This window comes from Mirounga leonina, unplaced genomic scaffold, assembly GCF_011800145.1.
Source record: "Mirounga leonina isolate KUSES-001 unplaced genomic scaffold, KU_Mleo_1.0 Mir_366, whole genome shotgun sequence".
NCBI lineage: Eukaryota > Metazoa > Chordata > Mammalia > Carnivora > Phocidae > Mirounga > Mirounga leonina.
The window spans coordinates 25,750,684-25,770,837 of NW_023270709.1; the positions used below are offsets into that span (position 1 = coordinate 25,750,684).

General features: G+C 48.1%; 1 protein-coding gene across 5 annotated transcripts in view; it reads right to left on the bottom strand.

The window, feature by feature from the left end:
* The window catches only part of RIPOR2 (RHO family interacting cell polarization regulator 2), a 110,627-nt gene that overhangs the window by 67,111 nt on the left and 23,362 nt on the right, over positions 1-20,154 (bottom strand). Inside the window, exon 1 of one of the 5 annotated variants that reach the window (XM_034985793.1) lies at positions 19,392-19,625. The exons of the other annotated variants lie outside the window; for them this stretch is intronic. The gene's annotated coding sequence lies outside the window, so the exon portion shown is untranslated. Of the gene's footprint in view, positions 1-19,391; positions 19,626-20,154 lie in introns of those variants that run through there. 5 annotated transcript variants of the gene reach the window in all.

A 20,154-nucleotide genomic window follows, 5' to 3' on the forward strand; every position in this document is an offset into this window, starting at 1 on the left:
TTACAAGTCTGGTAAAGATAGTGTATTCTGTTGTTGTTATCATTGTTGTTTTTAAGTAGGCTCCATGCTGGGCTTGAACTCATGACCCGGAGATCAAGACCTGGGCTGAGATCAAGAGTCAGACACTTAACCAACAAAGCCACCCGGGCGCCCCAATGCAAACGTGTTCTGATGGCCCTACATAGTTGCTTACTGTTAGCTATTGAAGTGGTTCACTTATGTAACTATACGTTCATAGAAAGACTTCTCATAGCACAGATTTATCATGAAAATTAAAAATTGATAAAGGGATATTGGTGTTGGAGTGAACCCGTTCCATGAGTCAACTGCCCAATGATCAATCACACTACAGTCCGATGAAAGTGTAGAAATGTTCATTAGATTTCAAAATTTTTTTTAAGCAGCCTACAAACAGAAAAAGGTTTTGACTAAGGACATGAGCTAGCTGGATATTGGCATTTTCCGGTCATTATGTATTAATAGGGAGAACTTAATCTGTCATGTTGAATTCTCCCTGCCCTGAAGTACATTTCTCTGATAATTTTAAACTGGGTCTCCCTACATCTGTGGTGTTTTGTATGACGGTGTGTGGATTATTATTAAACAAAGTACAGCTGAAGTAAACTGTACCGATGGATTCCTTTTGGAAGAACTTGGTGTCGGAAAGTTATTCCGGGATTCTAGAGGAGTTAGGCTGGGCATGAGCATGTCATCATCTGCCAGCATCTTCAAAATTGAGTGGCTTTTCAGATTTGTTCTCTGGACACATGTTCTCTGCATGGTAATTTTGGCAAATTAAGCAGCTATAATAAGGATCGTGGTTTCATTACTGGTCCTTGCTGCTGCATACCAAGAAGGTGGCCATGTGAATAACATCTGCTGAGTTATTTTGGGTTGCCAAAAACAAATAATTTATCATCAGAATGCAAAGCAGTTAGGTATAGCTAGATTCTCAACAAAGCAGAATTATGTTCCTTTTTATGATACCAAGACTGGTTAGTAATTTCATACTATCCTTTGCTTTCTCCAAAGGAATCGAAGCTGTAAAAACAGCAAGGAAGCAAAAGCCCATCTAATCCTTAGCTTAAAGTACAATTTAGTGCAAAGAAAGAACAAATGTTTATGGCTTTTTCCAACCAAAGAAAGACCCACACCAAAGAACTGGATCCTTCCACATATGGTAAATTTCTAACACCCAAGACAAAAGAACACGCGACAGGCTTATTTGTACACATGTGAAATGCTGTATGACTTGGATTCTGAGCCCAAAAGACACGGTCAGGATGCTTTCCCCTCTCACTGTCCTGAGTCAATTTACCTAGAGAGGAGGGTCAGATCCATTTTTTTAAAAAAGATTATTTATTTATTTGAGAGAGAGAGTGCAAGGAGGAGCAGAGGGGAGGGAGGGGGACAAGCAGACTCCCCACTGAGCTCAGAGGCCAGTGCAGGGCTCAATCCCAGGATCCCAAGATCGTGATCTGAGCCAAAACCAAGAATCAGATGCTTAACCAATGGAGCCAGGCAGGGGCCCCAGGTCCATTTTTATAGAGCAGGAAAATGAGGGGTTGGAAGACTTTTCCCAAGACGACCTGTCTCCCCTAACGCACCTCTCAACCACCCCCTCTCACCAGCTTGAAACCCTGCTATCTGCTAGACCTTCCCTATGATCACTCACGGAATTCACTCCATTTGCTGGGTCACACCAGAACTGTGTGAAGAACTACTTTCAGTCTTCTGGGACTGAGATCTCACTCTGCAATGTTTGGTCTTCCTTTGGCCCTTGTCTTTTATTTTTTAAAGATTTTATTTATTTATTTGAGAGAGAGAATGAGATAGAGAGAGAGAGAGCATGAGAGAGGGGAGGGTCAGAGAGAGAAGCAGACTCCCTGCTGAGCAGGGAGCCCGACGTGGGACTCGATCCCAGGACTCCAGGATCATGACCTGAGCCGAAGGCAGTCGCTTAACCAACTGAGCCACCCAGGCGCCCGGCCCTTGTCTTTTAAAGTGTTTCTTGGTTCACTGGTGAGAAAGTGGTTGTCACTCATTTTCGTGGGTCCTTACTGACTGTCTCCTTCCTCCCCCTCCCATCAGCGTGGGTGGCGTTCTAAACAGAGTGAGACCTGATGATTCTTTGGACAGCCTGGGAGAAATAAAGCAGGGAACAGATCTCCCTGGGACCACTTTGCAGGACCTCAGACAACTTACCAATCAAATAATTTCTTCAAGGAAAAAAGAGAAGGGGTAGGGCAACAAGAGATTCAACAGACCTACCAACCAAATGCAATGTGTGGATCCTATTTTGATCATGATGACAAACCAACAGAACAAAGGTCATATTTTAGACACTTGGGACATTTTAATATGAAGTAGATATTAAAAAGAACTATTGCTAATTGTTTAGGCACAGAATGGAATAAGGATTATGTGAGAAAATGTCCATACTTTTGAGACACACACCAAAGGGTATAGGAGTGAAATGACCTAAGGTCTAGATTTGCTTTAAAATGTTTCAACCACAATAACAAAAGGAATAGATGAAGCAGATGTGGCAAATTCTTGACAACTGTTGCAACGGGGTGATGGGTAGTCAGGAATTTGTTATTCCATTTGCTCTATTAAGTCTGTTTATTGAATATTTTAATAATTTATTGGTTGTCTACTAGCCCAGTGTTAGAAAAATAAGACAATCTCAAGTAGCATATGGGTATCAGGACACTCATCCAGCATAAAGCAGGAAAGAATGACTTTAGAGACAGTAATAATTTTTTTTTTAAGATTTTACTTATATTTTGAGAGGGAGAGAGAGAGCAAGAGAGAGCACAAGAGCAGGGGGAGGGAGCAGCAGACTCCCCCGCTGAGCAAGGAGCCTGACGCAGGGCTCAATACCAGGACCCTGGGATCATGACCTGAGCTGAAAGCAGACACTTAATCAACTGAGCCACGCAGGTGCCCCAGGAGACAGTAATTCTTAACCTTTGCCCTCTTTATGGACCACTTCAGGACACAGTAAACGGAAAAATGGTGAAGGCAAGATGGATACGATGCAGGATAATCCTTGAGTTGCTCAGATCCTGGTGTAGATAAAGACGAGGTCATCGAGAAAGGAAATTTGTCTATTTTCTCTAAGAAGAGAAGGAGATTTTGTTTGACCTTTTAGCTTGGTGGGTCTACTCTATCCCACTTCAAAGCAAACAAGAAGTCTATAATTTGACCACACTGATGGTCAAATTAACTGGCTTTAGGTTCCAAATCCACCTAATTTTCCACTGCACTCAGGCCAACATCTGTGTAAACACAGGCACTCCAAACTGGAACCATGTCTCTTGGGCCAATGGAAAGGGAGCTGTGTGGTCAGGGAGCCTCAGAGTTTGCCTCTGTCCTCTGGTTAGCAGGGAGAAGCTCGTGGGAGTACCCTGAGACTTTCACCATTGACAAGGGGACAGGGAGGTCGAAGGCTGTCAGGACTTGCAGCAACAAATGCATACTTCAAGCAAACTGGGACTGGGCATGGGACTGGGTAATAAGAGCCATGCAAAATCAAAAAAATGAAATAATCTCCGTGTAGGGAAGGTAGGCATTCAAGCCAATGGACAAAGACCTTCTCCAGCACAGGGAGCTTCTCTCCAAAGAATGTAGTAGCAGGTGCTAAATTAAGAAGACTTTAGAATAGGTGACCCTTTGGAAAGAAAAATAGAATGGTTCCTCTTCTGGTGGCTAAGCAGCTCTGTGTGTCTCCAGCATCGCCTCAGGGCCTCAAAGAGGAGATTGGAAATAACGTTTTAGGTTTGCAGACTCTTCCTTTCCAAAGGCTTTGACAGCTACTCTGTATCCTGTTAGCAACCCTGTCGGGTATGATAGTTATCACGATTCCTGTTGTTTAGGTAAGAAAACTGACCTGTAGGCCACCATCCACAAGACTGTTGGAAGAGTTGAGTGTCTACCCCCCAGATCTGTCTTGTGTCTACCCAACTCCATTTTCCTTCAGCTGAGAAGGCAGAATTCCTCCCCTAGTTTTCTTTGCCGGTTTCTTAACGTGACTTCCCATCAACCCGGAGCAGAGGGTCATCAGTGTTCAGAATGCCCCACCAACATCATCCATTGGTAGTAACTGGGTGCTCAGATGGCTCAGAATGATACTTTTCTATTAGGCTCCTTGTGTTGTATTTTCTTATTTTATAACCATTCCCACAATGAGGTGCTCATTATGGGTTAACAACACAGTATAACAATAATGACAGCAATTTATTTTTTTCTAAGATTTTATTTGGATATTTGAGAGAGCAAGACAGAGCGAGCATGAGCTGGGGGTTGCGGAGGGAGAGGGAGAAGCAGACTCCCCACTGAACAGGGAGCCCAATATGGGGCTTGATCCTAGGACCCTGGGATCATGACCTGAGCCAAAGGCAAACACTTAACTGACTGAGCCACCTGGGCATCCCATGACAGCATTTTAGATTCAACAAAAATAAACAGGCAATCTTTGCCATTCAGGGGTAATGCCCTCCCTGTACCTTTACACTCTGGTTAAATCCAGAGAATCATGACCACTGTTAGCAACTCAGTCATTGGTTTATTTGAAAACATTTGCTACACTGAAAGAAATATTTAACCTATATCCCAGCCTCTGTAACTTCCTATTAACTATCAATAATTAGAAAAAACCTAACATACTGCAACATCTAATTTAGATGTTCCCAAACCTGGCTGTGTATTAGAGTCCCCTGGGGAGTTTTATTTCTATTATTATTATTATTATTATTATTATTATTATTATTATTTACCCGGAGAGCTTTTTAAAAATGTCACTATCTGAGCCTTATCCCCGGAGATTTCGATTTAGCTGATCTGGGGTGGGGCTTGGGGATAGGCATTCTTAAAAAAAATCTTCCCAGGGTTTACATTTTCTCTGTGCACATGGTATGCAGCAATCACTGATCATATCTCCCTTCCATTCTTTTAATATGTAAAAAATTAAGTCATTAATGGGTCTCTGGTCACCTGATTCCAATTCCACTACAAAAAATATTTGAAAAAGACATTGCAATTCTTTGTCAGAAAAGCAGGATATAATTGTATCTTTATTGAATGACAGAAAAAGGGAACGGTTCTGAGAATCTTAGAATTTAAAAGAAAAACTTTTCCATTCTTGCGAAGACTTAAAAGTAATGCTTTCTAGGGGGCGTTTGGGTGACTTGGTCAGTTGGGCGCCTGACTCTTGATTTTGGCTCAGGTCATGATCCCAGAGTCATGAGACTCCCCCCCTCCCCCCCCCCCCCCCCCCCCGCCAGGCTCTCCCCCCCGTGGGGAGTCTGCTTGAGGATTTTTCTCTCTCCTCTCCCTCTGGCCCTTCCTCCACCCCACCTGCTCCCTCTCTCTCTCTAAAAGAAATTTAATGCCTTCTATCTCAGGGCTGTTGGGACGAAAGAACTCGGCCTGCCTGGGTTTGTGGCCAGCAAGACCACTTTATATGTGCAGTTTTGACAGGTTGCTTAGCCTCTCCAGGCCTCAGTTGACCTCACCTGTAAAATGGGGATGACAAAAAGACCAAGCTCACAGGTTGCTGTGAAGAGTCAATAGGTCAGTGAATGTCAAGTGCTTAGAAGAGTGAATATGCATTTGCTATTTGTATTGTAATGGTGATGAGAATGTATTATCAAGTCATTTTTAGTTGAATAAGGTCTAGGTTGAGCCTTCCTGTGCATCTCCCAGAGGAGAAAAGCTTCATAGGAGTTGATTGCATGAGTTTTATAATTTACCTAGGTACTGTGTATTCTCTAGTCTCTTGAGAATTGAATTAGTAAACTGAGCTAGTCTTCAATGATAGAGATTATATGATATGTGCAGAGGGAGTCAAAAACAGTTGATTTTCCTATTTAAAAAATGCAGGTGGGGGCGCCTGCCTGGCTCAGTCAGTGGAGCACGTGACTCTTGATCTCAGGGTTGTGAGTTCGGGCCCCATATTGGGTGTTGAAATTACTTAACAATAAAATCTTTAAAAAAATGCAGTTGGTATTAAATATGGTGCAGGACCTAGGATATTTTACCCCATAAGCAGGCATTTTTTAAGAGCTGATTTTCTATGGCATGATTTGCTAGTTTTTCAGCGAACACCCTCCAGACAATCAGCAGCTCTGAACATTTTCTTTTTTGAAGGATGTCATCCACACTGTATGTTTCTCAAACCTCTGCTCAGACTTTGGAATTGAAAGTACAGAGAACATTGAATGTGGGTGTTGAGTACAATCAAATGGGATGAGCACAATTCAGAATGTGAACTAAGTTAATGTCTTTCAAAAATGACATGAATTCACATAGGAATGTATTTTGATCCCATGGAGGGATAGAATTTTTCTGTGCACCAAAAATATATCATTTGGCAGAATGGCTCTATTGTTTCCGAGTTAGCAGTGCGGGGTTACAGCCCCAAGAGCAGATGCCCCCCAAGTGTTCAGCCTGGCGTACTCAGGGTAAAGAGGAAAGGGGGCAACAGTGCAGACAGGTGGCTAGACACAACCAGTCACCATACCCCACCTTCTGCCACCCTCCAGAGCTGGATTCCAGATTACACTGTGGCCACAATCAATAACCGCAGCAAGAAAGGGCAGTATTAATTTACAGTTACGTTTCTGTTAGTACTTCTGGAGTCAAGGAAAATGGTTCACGTGAGAACATTTGTCCTAGCAAACGAAGAGCACATGTAAACATCGTGCATGCAAGTATCACGTATTTCCTGAGAGCGGACTCAGCAATTTCATGCCATCGAAGCTCTAGTTGATTGATAAAGGGTCTCGAGTTATACAGAATCTTAGAGAATCCCACAGCCAGTGTCTTCGTAAGGGGTAGAGAGGAGCAAGTGAGAATAAAGAAGCAGCAGGATCCAGAAGTTCAAACACATACGTGCACACAAAGACACATCAAGTCGTATGGTAGGCATGTGGTTATCAGTTGGCAGTCATGCAACTGGCATCTCCCTCTTGGGACATTGACCTCTTGGGACATTGACCTTGGGACCATGGTTTCCTCTTCTGTAAAATGGGATCATAATATCTATGACTTAAAGTCCTTATGAGGATTGAGGGACATCAAGCTTGTAAAGCAAAATGCCAGGCACAAAGCATGTACTCAGTGAAACTGACGCCTATCCCATCATCACCATCATTATCACCATCTTCGTCACCATCATCATCCTCATCAAGGTCAAGAATAAAAACACCATTGGACTTACCAAAACAATGCAAGTCTTATGTTTTTATGCTCTGATTTATTTTGCTAATCGAGTTGGTCTTGCTAGAACCTAAAATCTCAAGTGAGAAATTCTGGCACATTAACCAGATTATTATGGAGTTGCAACTCAATTGTCTGAGCTGGGCTCCCCTGGGAGGGGTGTGCGGGGAGGGTGGGCAAGGGGTGAGTCACGCTCAACTGCCCCTGAAGACAGAATCTGATTAGGGCATGTAACTTTGCCTTAGAAAAGTGGGGTCACTGTTTTCCAAACAATAGCAACTGAGGGCCAAATATACATGTTCTTTTTTTCATCATGAACTGTCCTCTGACTGCTCCTTTTGGATTTTTAGGGGAATCCAGTGGAGGGATAAGAAAATCGGAGTGGAGTTCCAAACACAAGGTGCTGCCTTTTGAACCTGACTGCAAGGCGTTGTTTTAACTAGCTCAGTTTAACCTCTTTTACATATAAGTTCCCACATAAGACATTTCTTTCTTTTTTTTAAGTAGTTAATTTTCTTTCTTTTTTTTAATTAGTTAATTTTTTTTTAAGATTTTATTTATTTATGGGCGCCTGGGTGGCTCAGTTGGTTGAGCGACTGCCTTTGGCTCAGGTCATGATCCCGGAGTCCCAGGATCGAGTCCCGCATCGGGCTCCCTGCTCGGCGGGGAGCCTGCTTCTCCCTCTGACCCTCCTCCCTCTCATGCTCTCTGTCTCTCATTCTCTCTCTCTCAAATAAATAAATAAATAAATAAAAATCTATAAAAAAAAAAAGATTTTATTTATTTATTTGAGAGAGAGAGAGCATGAGCAGGGGGAGGAACAGAGGCAGAGGGAGAAGCAGACTCCCTGATGTGGGGCTCGATCCCAGGACCCCGGGATCATGACCTGAGCCGAAGGCAGACGCTTAACCGACTGAGCCACCCAGGCGCCCCGAGACATTTCTTTTATAATTTGTTGCCAGGGGAATCCGCCCTCTGAGGAACTACTGTGTTACTGTCCATCTTTCTGAAAGCAAAAACTGAAGTGATAATCTACCACGGACTCCCTTCTGCCCAGTTTCAAGGAAGTTCAGAGCAAAACTCATAGCTCAATTGTAGTGCAAACATTAATTCCTTTTTTGTAGCCTGTCTCAAATGTTTGAAAAGTCACGCAGTGTAATTTTTTAAGCAAACTTTTACCAAGTCTTATTCTTCTCTGAACTATTTTATATGAGTTCAAACCATCCATTGCTTGATAAAACTCACAAGGATATTTCCATCCATGTCCACTCAATGCTCCATAATTTGTTCCAGCTGCTTGTTCTAGGCTTAGCTTTTGGAAGCCACTGGATCACAGAGATGCGGAGACCGTGTGGAAGCTAGTAATCATGCCTATAAATCCCCCATCAGTGTCGACAAAGGAAATCATCATCAGTCCCACTAAATTATTCCCACAAAAGAAATTAGACTCAGGCTAACATGGGGCCCAGGAAGATAACTTATCTCACATGGATTTTAAAAATGGGCACTTCTGGAAAAGATGAACCGGGAGTTAAGTCAGTAAATTAAAGCTATTGTTCTGGGAATCCTATTCAAATCCAGTCGGTCCAGACCTGAGGACTCTATTTGTGATGCACATCAAAGGGAAAAGAATACTCCATTTAACACATCCATGCAAGTTTGTATCTCACACACACTCGTTACTGCTTCGAATCTTTTCTAATAGAGAAACAGAGTGGCAAACTGTACAACGATTAAGCAGAGCTGACATGATTCATTTTTCTTCAATTGCAGGTAATTACCCTATATAATTCTCCTATGCATAAATTAAAGCTGCACGAATTAACAATGATCTTGTAACTAAGACAAAATGGATCGGGGGATACTTCACATGTGGGTATGGATCAGACAATAGTCTTTATGAAAAGGAATGCATGATTCCTTTTTCCTCTACTTTTTCGCTATTTCCCTCCCCCTTTTCGGAGCGGCCCAGATCTCTGAGGCATCGTGAGGGTTAGTCGTGTGCAATGAGGAAGGAGCCTGGCCACCGACAGGGTGTGATTTATCAGGGTGCACAGCCTACTCTGAGGAGTGGCGCCTGGCTCATGTCTCCGTTGGGGTCCTATGCAGACACACTGCTTACCTAGCCGAAATCCGGAACCTTGTGGCTGGGCAATGTCCAAAATCTTCTCGATGATTACAGGAAAATATCAAGGAGTCTCACTCATGCCTGGTATCAACCTCAGCCTGAGAACCACATGGACAGTCTTTGAGGACCGAGTTGCTACGCCAAGTGATCCAGCAACCTCAACCCAGCTCAGTCGTGCGGGGGGACTCCCGCTTCCCGAGCATGCTACTCAGTGGCAGTTCCTGTGGGAACTCTGAATACGGGGTCTTTGTGTATTTACGCCCAAAGCCACAGTCCAGACCACCCAGGTTTAAAGGTGGGCTCTGCTCATACGAGTCTTGCTGGGCCTCATGTCTCTCATCTATAAACTGGAGATGATAACAGGAATGACCTCAGGATCCTATGAGGACTCAGGAAATTAAGACAGGTGCCTGGCGCACTGGAAATGCTATTAAAGGGTCTCTGTTATTATTCCAATTACTATTGTAGAAAACATTTTTATTTAGATTGGGTATTTCACAATAGAAGGGGGGCTTTACGTCAACATGCAATATGACACACATGTACCCTCATTTATAATTCAGGATTTGCATTTATTTTTAAAAATTGCAATGACTTGGGGCGCCTGGGTGGCTCAGTCAGTGAAGCGTCTGCCTTGGGCTCAGGTCATGATCTCAGGGTCCTGGGATCGAGTCCCGCATCGGGCTCCCTGCTCAGCGGGGAGTCTGCTTCTCCCTCTAACCCCTCCCCCCACTCATGCATGCTCTCTCTCTCTCAAATAAATAAATAAAATCTTCTAAAAAAATTGCGAAAACTTCAGACACCCCTGTGCGCAGGAAGGCCTGGCCTCTGTGCCACATTCAGGATCATGTGATTTACCTACAGGAAGGTGATGGAGGAAGGTCCTTTTTGGCAGATGTAGTATGTGTGCGAGGTCACCTGGGTCTATTCTGCCCCCATCAGACTGTGAAGGATGAAACTAGTTCTTTAAGGGAAAAACTCCACATTTCCTCAATCTGGTTTTCTCAGTACCTCTAGCTCGATAACTACACATCCACATAATGGAAGCATCTTGCGTTAATGCAGCCCCTCAGCCTCTTTCTGCTTTGGCTGCTCTCTTCCATCACTGGGGAAAGAGTCACTTTGCAACAACGGGAGCCAAAAAAAAAAATTACATCTGGAAAATATCTTAATATGAGGAAACACACACTGAGGATCTTCAAAACAAAACACAACAACAACAACAACAAAACCCTTGAAAAAGAAACAGCACATGTCATTTCGATCCTATTTTAAGCCAAAGACTATTACGACAAAACTCAAAGGTCAAACTTTTCTGGAAATGTCATGGGAGCCTGAAACGGGAGCAGTTCCTGACCCTTCTCCGGTCATTATAGGGGTAGGTTTCCATGTGCAAAATACATATCAGACTGAGAGCATTAGTCAGGTAATGAGAGAAAAGACTCAGACTTCGGGCTCCCGATGAATTTGGGCTCAAATAGGCCACATTATGGTGAGTGCATGTGGCAGGCAGAACAAATCACCTCTCCCTCTCTCCAGCCTCACGCTGTTTTTGCCACAAAGGCTGGCTGAGTGGGTCTTCTGGGGCCGACAGACCCCAAACGAGGAGTGGGGACACTCAGTGCTGACCCAGCCCTTCAGCACCGTGATGTTGGACAAACCACTTCATCTGTACATTCTGCTTCCCGATCCGGGGACCCAGGGGCATTAATTGAGTCCCGTTACCTTACAGGGCTCTGAGGCTTCAGTGGGACATGATGTGAAATCTGCAAACGTCCACAGGGCATAGGGCAGTATCACGGGGGTCTTGAACTTGGGCTTCAGGAACGGTAAACTTTAGGAACAGGGAAGGAGGCGTGTGCAGAAAAGAGGTGGCAGAGAGAGAAACAGGGCAGTCGGCCTGCAGGGAGAAGGGGCTCTGGCGTGGCTGACCGCTCCGCGGGGGCCAGGGCCCTGTGGGCCAGCCGGCTACCCTTTCATCTCCGGCTGTCCCCTCAGGGGGTCCCCACGGTGAGGACACCCCCCAACTCAAGGCCTGCAGCACCTCCACTGCCCCGCTGCAGCAGTTCTACTCTAAAAACAGGTTCTTCGGGGGCACCTGGCTGGCTCCGTCAGAGGAGCATCAGCTCTCGACCTTGGGGTCATGGGTTCAAGCCCCATGCTGGGCATGGAGATTACTGCAATAAATAAAGACAAACAAGCAAACTTAAAAAATAAATAAATAAAAAGAAGTTATTTGGATTCTTGCTTTTTCACGTGTTGAATTGGGCAGTTTAAAACCCCTCAATGCTACCAGTTCCGTGCAAACAAACAAACCAAAATGGTGACAGTTTGCTTCAGATATACATATTTTTTAAGAATTTCTACTTATTCATTTGAGAGAGAGAGGGTGAGAGAGAGCACAAGCAGGGGGAGAGGCAGAGGGAGACGGAGAAGCAGACTCCCTGCCGAGCAGGGAGCCCGATGCGGGGCTCCATGCCGGGACCCTGGGATCATGAGCTGAGCCGAAGGCAGACGGTCAACCGACTGAGGCACCCTGGTGCCCACTTCAGATACACATTTTAGGAATGAGTTTCTTAGGCTGATATTCTACAGGAGGGGAAGGTGGGCTTCAGATTTGGTTTTTCTACTACTAACAACTGTCGTGTTATTTTCTCAGAGTGAAGAAATGTGACGGGAATAACACAAGATGGTTTGAATTCATCTTTGTTCTGCATCCGACTGCATGGACCAATCCAGTTATTTATTGCAGGCTGACAAATCATCCCAAAATGTAGTGGCCTAAAACAACAACAGTGAGTCAGGAACTGAGAGGGGCTCTCTGCCGGACCTGGGTTCTGGCTCAGGGTCTGGTCTGCAGTCCGATGGCGGCTAGATGGGGAGCAGGGTGTGCAGAGGATCCAGGAGCTGGCCAGGCATCTTTCTCTCTCCTTGTGGTCTCCAGCCTGTCCATGTGCTCGGCTAGTTGGGGCTTCCTCGCAGTGTGGTAGCATTAGGAAAGTCAGACAGCTTACAAGGTGGCTAAAGGCTTCAGGAACGAGCACTGCAGCCCATAAGGTAGAAGCTGATTTGTCCTTTAGGACCTGTCTAGCCCTGGAGGCCACATTTCCTATTAGTGGAAAAAGTCACAATTTGAGGGAGGGGAACCTAGCCCTCATTTCTCCTTGGAAAGAGTCTCCAAGTTGCTTTGTAGGAAGGGCATGTTGGCTGGATATACTGTTGAAGACATCTTTGGAAAATATAATCTGCCCTATAGACTGTCTGCATGGAGTTAAGCTATAGAAACCAATGTTTATCCCTGACACGGATCCTTATGTGCGAACTCTCCTTCATGCCACCCGGCCAGAGAGCTCTAACCAATCTCTCCTTCACGCCACCCGGCCAGAGAGCTCTAACAAATCAGACAAGAACGTCTAGCGTGCCTTCTGATGCCTTCCCCACTCCTCCCCTCTTGGGCTTTGATGACTTACTAACGCATGTGAAACTTCCTAAGAATTTCAGGCATCCACTTCTGTTGCGCCTCATGCTGTGGTCCCTGGGAGCAGGATGCTTAAGAGTGCCGGGCACACACTTGTGGCCCCCCAGGCCCCCCGTGACTTCCCGCGGCAGATGCACTCAACGTGGCTCTGGCCCCCGTGTAGGATGCCTTCCGGCCGAAGCTGGGAAGCACCCGGGACATTTCCTAGGACCCCCTGCCGCTAGGATCCCACATGTGCCGCCCACCAGGAGCACGTGCATGAGATTTGCAGGCAGGAGGGACGGGGAGGCTGCATGTATCAGTTTCCTATGGCTGTTGTAACAAATTCCTACAAACTTAGCAGCTTCAGATGACACACATTTATTATCTTACAGTTCCGGAGGTCAGGAGTCTGACATGGGTCCTACTGGCTAAACTTAAGGTTTCAACACACTGTGTTCCCTTCCGGAGGCTGCAGGGGGGATTCCATTTCCTTGCTTTTTCTGGCTCCTAGAGGCCACCCACATTCCTTCTCTGTGGCCCCCGGCTTCATCTCCAAAGCAGGCCATGTTATATCTCTCTTACCCTTCCTCCACAGCCCTATGACCACAGATGGAAAAGCTTCTCCACTTTGAGGGACCCATGCAAGGAGACAAGGCCCACCTAGAGAACCCAGGATAATCTCAAGGTGCTGGATTTCATTACAGCTGGGAAGCTCCTTTTGCTACCTGAAGTAACATATTCCCCAGAGAGAGAGGAGTTCTGGGAATGAGGATGCGGCTATCTTTGAGGAGGGAGACTTCTCAAATCGGTAGGCAGCTTCTCGATGATTGCTCAGGCGGTGACTCCGTTAGTGACCCAATGTGACTTTCAACATTGTTCTGGGAAGTTCGACCTGGAGTGTGACCCCACGATTCTGTAAGCCATCTGATTGTACATTCTACAGCTGAACCCTGAGGCATCTTCTCAGCACTAGACCCTTGCACCTGTCCCCTTCTCTCTTTTCTAAGCTCCACTTATTTCTGGGGATGAGGCATCACGACATTAGCTTCAAACTTGGGAAGACAGGAGTCGTTCCAAAGTGGCTTAAAATGCTACCGATAACCTTATAAATGAAAAGTATGTCATTGCCACTGAAGGGTTACCAGCTGGCCTTTGCCTTGGAGTCTTCACTTAGAGCCGTTAACCTTGAACCTCCGCATACCAGCAGGGCACCTAGTGTGTGTCACCTTGATTAGAAGGTAGGCTGGCCCAATTAAAGCCAAGGCCACATCACCCCAGGCCTTCCTACGTAGCACAAAGTGGGGAAATCAAATGCCATACTGGGGATAACCTCTTGGGCATTGCATCAGCTCCAGGAAACCGCCACTTTGAATTGATTCCTCCAGTTAGGAGAAGGAAAAGCATGTGCTCTTTGTGTTCATCTGCACTGCTTTTGTGTTTTAAGGTACCCCCCTCCCCAAACCCGCCCCATGCTCCTGCCCTTGCCTCCCTTCCAAAAGCCCTCCTAGAGGACACGGACAGAAGGAAAGAAGCTTGAAGAGAATGGGGTCATTGTTCCTTCAGTTCCTTCCTGGACAATTTGCTGGAGAAGGAAGAGATCACCTCCAGGCTAGAGGGGAAGGCCAATGGCATTAAACCCCAATGATAAATGGCATATACAAGAAAGAGTTACACGACATTGTTTTTCTGCGCACAGGCTGGTTTTTGGAATGATCACTGTCAGCTTTGTTTTAGCATTCTCAGCATTATTAATAGCCTCGTTTCATACTTGTTCCCGTCTGACCTTTGCCAGGCAGGCCTCCTCGCTGTCCTGAGCTTTCCTACCTTCAGCCTCGGTCTTAAAGCTAGGTCACAGGCAGGTAGTTAATACTTGATGCCTCCTAGTCCCTATGCAGCACGCAAGCCCTGAGGACACAGGAACAAGGGAAACGGAGCCTCTGTGTCCTCCAGGCGCTTAAGGTCTTCCTAATCTTCCCATCTGGCGAGTCTCCCCTTTTTCCTCCCATTCATCTGTATGCCTACAGCAGGCTCAGCAACAAAATCTCCTTCACAGCCTTCTTCTCCTGCCTCTGACCTCACAGTCCTCATTGCTAGGGTGACCGGGGGACTTACTGTCCCCCCGGAACACTTCTGAGTGCAAGAGGGTGTTATTAATAATTATGCCACCACAGCAGGTGTAGACAGGACAAACCAAGACCTGTGGATGGCACACTGTTCAACACGACGGGGTTCTGCCTACTTCTCTTCCAGACTCTGTGCTCCCTGGAATATAATCAGTAGCATACTCTTTTATACTGAATGAGAAAGCTAACTTTGGCCAGGTCCCAGAAGGGTTGCTCAGTAAATAGGTGCTTAAAATGAAGAAAAAAAAATTAGTACTCCCCTAAATTACATAACACTGCAGACGTGGACTTCAAATCCACCTCAGAAATAAACATGATTGTTAATCACTATATTATATTTTAGAATGCTAGGTAGCATGAAAAATATTCCCTTTGTCTAAGGCTCCTCCCTCCTCGGTCTAACAGAGAGCTGGTTTTGATCTTGGGGAACATAACGCAGACACATTGCATCTCATTTGCTTTCACTGTTAGAAAATATCTAATCTCCTTTTTAATCAGTGTAATGAACGTGTGAAAATATTCACCTCCACACAGTCCTCATCAGTGTCATGTAAACAATGCACAATAAAATCAATTGGAGTGGTTCCTTTCCTGATGGGTCCAGGGTTTCCTCCGAAGGAGGGCAACCCAGCATTGGGCCATATGTAAAACGATCTTCTCTAGAAATCTTGCAAAACTCTGAGAAAAACATCTCTGATTTTTAGGAAACATTTCCAACTAAAGTGGGATGAGTGGACTGTGACCAAAAAAACCCTGGCCATTAACCCAAGAGGAACTTGGTGGCCTCAGGGAGGAGATCCAGAGAGGGAAGAGGATGTGTGGGTGTTTCCATATGAACTCACTGAAGATCAATGTGTTGAGTGATTTTGTTCAGTCGAATCAACTTGAATGCTTCCATGTGTACAATGGTGAGGTTTTCATTTTCAGAGGTAGAATGTTGTCCCAAGAAACTGCCTATCAGGATAGGATTTCAAAAATGGAGGGAAATGAAAGGCCAGAGGAGGGCTCCCTCCAGATGAAAGGCACATACTCTACTTAAAAAAAAAGAAGAAGAAGAAGAGGGTTGCCTGGGTGGCTCAGTTGGTTAAGCATCTGCCTTCAGCTCAGGTTGTGATCCTGGGGCCCTGCAATCCAGCCCCATGGTGGCCTCCTGCTCAGCGTGGAGTCTGCTTCTCCCCCTGCCCCTCCCTCCACTCATGTGCTCTCTCTCCCTCTCTCAAATAAATAAAATCTCAAAAAAAAAAAAAAAAAAGAAAGAAAGAAAGAGATGCCTGGGTAGCTCAGTTGGTTAAGCATCTGATTCTTGATCTCAGGGTGGTGAGTTCAAGCCCTGAGTTGGGCTCCATGCTGGGTGTGGAGGAAAGAAAGAAAGAAAGAGAAAGAGAGAGAGAGAGACAGAGAAAGAGAGAGAGAAAGAAAGAAAGAAAGGAAGGAAGGAAGGAAGGAAGGAAGGAAGGAAGGAAGGAAGGAAGGCAGGCACCCATTCATAATCATCTTATTTTTTAATAGCTTTCCTATAATCACACTGTGGGGTGTTTACATGCCAACTGCTTTATGACACTATTCCACATCTCGATTTGCCCTTGGGGAATCAATTATGTGCGGCTGGCCTATCTGTAGCTCCTCTCCCCACCCCCTCCCCAATTCCCTTGCTCCATTGTCTGTTTTCGGTTGGTAGTCTTTTCTGGTTGAACGGCCACAAACACAAGCTGTCTATCTCCTCCAGCTCCTGGAGTTCGGCTTGGCAGATGGAAATAACCTTGGTCAAGAAGCCGTTCGGGAGCACGAGGCCCTGCTCAGGCCACCAGGGCAGAGGAAGCTCAAGTGGGAAGTCAACTGTGTTGTTGCCCCAAGGAGCACCCACCGTGTAAGTGTAAGTAAAACAGACTTTCACTTCTACCACCACTTCCTCCCAAGAGAAGCAAGAAACTGGTTGTAGACTTCTGCCTTCGTTTCAGAATGAAAACAGAACAGCTTCCTTATTTTTCGCCCCAGCCCAGGGCATGCAATGAGCAGTAAAATAAAACACTGGTTCGCAAACTCTTCAACCCAAGGGACTGTTGTTTGCCTGATGTGACCACTTAAAATAAAACGTGCGAGCTGTTCTGCTCCCTCTCCGTAACTGCCTTTGTCTGGGCTGTCCTCTCTTGACACTGAAAGATGAGCCAATAATCCGCGAATTAAACCGAAATGTAACAGAGAAGTGACTCGGTTACATTTAGAAGTGGGCCTGTGGTTGGTATCACAGCCGGGCTGTGGAGTTTTACCATAGTAGGGGTGTTTCCATGTAGTGACTCAGACGCAGGGTAGACACTAGGCAGTCACAGCAGGGCCCCAAGCCAATGGACTTCAAGACTCAAGGGTGGAATTTTTATGTGAGTTTAGCTACCAACACATAGAGACATAAATAGCTCCTTCCCAGCCTCTTTGGATTCCCTAGGTCACCCGTGAAAGGGGATGGGTCCCTTTCCCGCTGGAAAGAATTTTACTTTGCCATCAACATAAGGAAGGAGAGCCATTTCTGGAATCTGTGTTTGGGTACTCAGAATGCTGTGCATGTCCTTAGTGCATGCTCTCAGTTATTCTTTGCTCTGGCTTAGTATTTCTTTATATTTATACTAAGGATAAAACATTCACAGTGAAATCTCACATCAGAGTGTCGGAGAAAGAGAGAAGCCACATGAATCGGGGGGTCTTTTGGAAAAGCAACCCAGACAGCATGTGTTTACTAAACTGACTCTCCAATGTCACGTTTTCAGATGGTTGGACAGACACATGCATTACCTTCCTGGGGAAGAGCCATAATTTGGCAGGATCTCAGCTGAAGGGCGAGCTGAGCACAGGAGGCTTGACCCAGAGGGCTGGGCTGGGAAGAAGTGGTGAAGAGGGGGGAGGCCCTTTCCCCTGGCCGCCCTTACCCTGCAATTTGCTCCTACAGAAGGGATATGGCTACTGGCTGCTTCCTAATTAACCACTGGAGAATAGCCTGGCGATGCTGGTTCTTAGAGAGTTCATGGTGACGCCCCCTGCTTGTGACAGACAGAGAGACGGAGACAATGCGGGTAGCCGGTGGGTGCTCCTGGGCGAACTGAGTCTGGTCCCACGAGGCTGGAGAAGCAAGAGGAAGGAGGCCACTAAGCGAATACCGAATACCAGGGTGGGGGTGGCAAGGAGAAGAGGAACATTCTCAGAGCCAGAGAAACCTCACAGAAAGCAAAAAGGAAGAGCTGGTTGCCTGTCAGGTAACAAAGGGGCAAATGCTGACCCAAGATGCACAGCCCAGTCCCGTAGAGAGGGCCAACTGCAGTTTCTTTGGGAATGGGGGCAATGATTCGTCTAGGTCCCAGAACTTCAACCAAGTGCATGGATCTGAGCATGTAAAAGGTGGGAGCAGGAGGAAAGACGGCCCCAACATGTTTCCTGGGACTGTCAGGATCGGTTCCGGCACAATCCCAAGCTTAAACATTTCCTCTTGGTCACTCAAGCAACACCTACGTCTGTCTCCAGGATAAGAACCTTCGCGGTGGCCAATCCCTACTCCCCACCCCCCCCGCGCCCCCCATCAGCCTGGCTTGCCCCGCAAGGAGCTGCCACCCCGCACCAGGGACTCGCACGGCGCTTGGGCCCCCTTAACATCTGGATGGCGGCCGCCTGCGCAATTTCAGACAGCCCCCACCCCCTTATAAATGAGGCGCTCTCTCTCTGCTCCCCACCGCCCCGGGGAGGAGGATAGGAGGTGACAGTCTCCCGGCGACAGAGCTGCAGATGCCTCTCTTCTGCAGACCCCTCCCAAAGCACAGAAACTTGCAGGGTGCCCCTGTCCTCAGGTGCATCGCCCCTCCCCCCATCCTTCCAGACCCAGCTCGGCCTCCGCGCCACCCATTTCTCCTGCTTGCCCCTCTTCTCAATTGTCATCGCGCCCCCCCACCCCCACCCCACCCCACCCGCGTGGATTTCAGACCCGCGGGGAAGGGGCTGGTTCCCAGCCAAGCTCAAGCCCGGCAGCCTCGGGGCAAGTGAGGGCGCCGGACTCGGCTCAGGCCTGGAGAGTGCCGGAAGCCGCTGGGTGACAGCGGGCCGCGGGGACCCACCCGAGGGCGTCCGCGCCGCCACCCCGGGGCACGGACGGCCCGACCCGGCGCGTCCCGGCTCCAGCTACGCCCCCGGGCACTGCCCCGGGCCCCTCACCATCCCCGCGCCGGTCCCTCCGCTCCCCCCCGCGCCGCGCGGCGCCGCCTGCGGAGGGGCGCGTGCCTTTCCCTCGGCAACTTCGCGGGCCTCCCCCGCGGGCACAGACGCGCGGGGCCTCCGCGCGCGGCAAGCCCAGGACGCCCCGCCGGAAGGGCTCCCGAGCCCCGACGCTCTTTCAAGCCCAGCACGGCCCTGGCCACCCAGACCTCACCCGGGTTGCAAGCAAAGTGAGAAGCAAAAGGGGACCCCGAGGAGGGGCACGTACCTAAAGACGAGAGTCCCCCGTCATGGCCAGGGCACGCTTGGGCTCCCCGGCACCTAACAGCCTCGCGGCCAGTGCAATCTCCCGGCGGCCGGCGCCCGCGGCCTCGCGCACCGCTGAGCTCGCCCACGGGGCCGAAGGGCCGAGGCGCCGCTGCAGGCAGCGGGGCCCCGCGCGCAGACCCCAGCGGCCCGCCCGCGTCCGCTCGCCGCAGCCGCGGCCGGGGCTGCGGTTGCGGGGCCGGCGGGGCCGCGCGCGCAGGCGGGGGGCGGGGGCGGGCGGAGGGGAGGCGCGGCCGCGCGGCGGGCGTGTGAGCGGGGCGGGGGCTGCGGAGACGGCGGCTTCTCAGGCGCTCGGGCCGAGCTCCGGGAGGCTGCGCCGTGCTCCGGCCCCCAGCGGATGGCGGGCGCGCCAAGCGGCTCAGCGGGAGCCGGCGTGGCCGCTCGGAGTTAGCCGCGGAATTCGCGCCGGGGGGCGAGCGGCCGGGGGGCGGCCCAGGCCAGGGGAGACGCTTTAGCCCACCTTTTGGGACCTGGAGTGGAGACTGTGCCTTGAAAACAGTGCGCGGGGGTGGCCGCGGCGGGCGTGTGTGTGCGTGTGCGTGCGTGTGTGTGTGTGGTTGGGGGTGGGGTGAAGTTGGTTGTTCAAGGCAAGACTTGTGTTGGAAAGCCCCCCCGGGGACACCTGCTTTGTGCGGGTACTCCACTAGGCCCTGTTTGGGTAGACAGATCTTGTAGTGATGGGGAGAAACAGTTGGGGGGTTTTG